Source organism: Cucurbita maxima, unplaced genomic scaffold (assembly GCF_002738345.1).
Source record: "Cucurbita maxima cultivar Rimu unplaced genomic scaffold, Cmax_1.0 Cma_Scf00020, whole genome shotgun sequence".
Taxonomy (NCBI): Eukaryota; Viridiplantae; Streptophyta; class Magnoliopsida; order Cucurbitales; family Cucurbitaceae; genus Cucurbita; species Cucurbita maxima.
The window spans coordinates 162,549-165,060 of NW_019272036.1; the positions used below are offsets into that span (position 1 = coordinate 162,549).

At 29.7% G+C, this 2,512-nt stretch overlaps 1 protein-coding gene across 1 annotated transcript in view; it reads right to left on the reverse strand.

The window, feature by feature from the left end:
* LOC111494500 (kinase suppressor of Ras A-like) overlaps positions 1-286 on the reverse strand; it is a 5,311-nt gene extending 5,025 nt beyond the window's left edge. Inside the window, exon 1 of the mRNA XM_023144441.1 lies at positions 144-286. The gene's annotated coding sequence lies outside the window, so the exon portion shown is untranslated. The remainder of the gene's footprint in view (positions 1-143) is intronic.
* Between the last annotated feature and the right edge of the window lie 2,226 nt (positions 287-2,512).

Sequence of the window (2,512 nt, forward strand, 5' to 3'; positions counted from 1 at the left end):
AAAAAAAAAAAAAAAAAAAAAAAAGGAAAACGAAAATCAACCAATTCCGTTGAACCCAGGGATTAAGGAGCTTTAAGAACAAAAACTAGATACCCAATCCAATCCAATACAATCCAATCCAATCCAATCCCCCATGTTCTCACTGGTGGCCGAGTCAATCGCTGAGACTGAATTGATAGAATGAAGGGTTTCCTCCTGATGGGTCAAGAACCTTCTCTCCCTTTTACTTTAGCCTTCCTCCAGAGCTCCGCCTCGTTTTTTAAAAATAAAAATAATCCCAACTGAAGAAAAATGGAAATGGAGCTTATTTTTCTTATATTTATATATATTTGGAAAATTCACTTTAGTCATTCTACTTTAAAAAGAAAGAAAAAAACAATAATAATTTCCTTTCAATAAAATATATAATAGCGAGTGGCCGGTCGTGGCGAATCACACACCTCCAATTTTTCACTTTTTATTCTTATTATTACGGCCCCGAATTTCTCTCTCTGGTCGGAATTTCCAAAAAGTACCCTATTTTTCTCTCTCTTTGTTTTTTTTTTCAATTAAACAAATTAAAAAAAAAAACTATTTCCACGTGGTCTCCTTTTTATTTTAGTTCCTCTCAATTTGAAGGTCAAAATTTAGTAGGTGTATTTTCAAGTTCAAATCCAATTTAAATTTGATTTTTATTAATTTGAATTCATTTTTATTGAGATTGATTAATAAATTTTTATGTAAGTGAAATCATAAAAGATTGTCGAGATTTACGAGAAGGCTTCAGGTCATACAGTCAAATGTTTTGGCTAACAAGAATGTCAGTAGGGGAATAGCCATTTAATTAGAGAGTGACCTACATGTTAAGATAATAGAGTCGATTGAGGGTTATTTAAGGAATCATATCAAACACGAAGGAATTAGAAGGGTAGTAGATTAGCTCTCTATAAAAGCCGTCTCTCAATAATGAGTTTGACAATTGGGATGAAGTAAGAATCGAAGAGGTATCTGGTTGTGGATGATCAGGAATTCATGTCTTTTATTTTACCTATCTTCTATGGCTATATTTTTTTTTTTGAAAATTAAAAAATAAAAAAAAAGTTCGCTTAAATTGCTATTGGTTCATGTATTTTGTGCACAATTAATGCCAAGAGCTCAATAATTTAAGGTAGCTAACTTAATACGACAATAATTTAATAAGAAAGTCGTATATACATACTCGTTGAATAATAATAATAATAATAAATTGCTTTAAGTTGCTATTGGTTGATGCATTAATAAAAAGCTATTATTTATTTTATTTGTCTTTTTTTGTATATTTATTTAATAAATTACAAGTTTCATCCTCTTGAATGGTCTGTACCAATTTCCTTTTTACCTTAAAATTTGGAGGGATTTGAAAGGATTTGTAAGAGAAATATACCAAAAATAGAGGAAATGATAAAGCTACACTTTGCTTCTTTATGAAGACAATACTTTTCAGTTTTTCTCATTATTATTATTTCAAAAAAATTAAATTTTTTTGAAGTGTTTGACTTTGTTTTTACCACATTTGAACCAAACTCACGGCCCGTCTTGAACCTTGAAACTTTCTTTTCTGTCTGCCAATTATATTTTATTTATCGTCTTCTTAAAGAAATTAAAATATATTATTTAATGAAATTAAGTGACGGGAGGATGACGTATGACACTTGGAACAATATTATTTAGTACCAGTTGATAGCTTGAGTAAATGCCCATCATACCCCTACATAATCTAACCTACAAATTTAAAAGTTTTACTTCAATTATAAAAAAAATTGACAAATAAGAGCCTACATGCTATATTTTGTAGCTGAAATGAAATATTTAACTCATTATTTTTTTAAAGAATTAGGGTGTGTTTGGTAATTTTAACATTTTTAAGGAAAAATGTTAAGATGCTTTTTGAGGCAGATGCTAAGGCTTTTTCTTCACCATTGAAGAATGGGTAATTATGGAATTTTATTCTTTGTTTCTTTCAAAGCTGAACATTGGTTGCGTGCAAAACATGACTCCACAGCGTGCACCGCATTCCAATTTTGCAACTTGCAAACAAAGACAGAGCACCCACATTTATATATATATATACACATAGACATATATTTATATTTATTTAGCCAAATTGATTACAACAAAAATAAATAAATAAATAAAAGTTGAATTGTACGTCGTGGACTTTAATTTCTTCTTTTTCTTCCATGAAACAATAACCAACGAACTTCCATTAATTTTCAAACTTCCTACTTTAGAGCAATCAGCTTCCAATATTGAATCCCATGAAATTGGCAACAAAAAACAACCACTCTAAAACCTTGTACCTAACTAGTACATGAACCAAAGTGGAATTTTAACCTTCGAGATTTTATCATTTTTTCAATCCGAAAATTAAAAAAAAAAAAAAAAATTATGCACAAACGGTGGAATATATATGTATGTATGTAGAAGTAGCAGCAAAATATTGACTAGTTATGAACTGGTAGAAGAAACGATCATTTCATCAATGGAAAGCCAA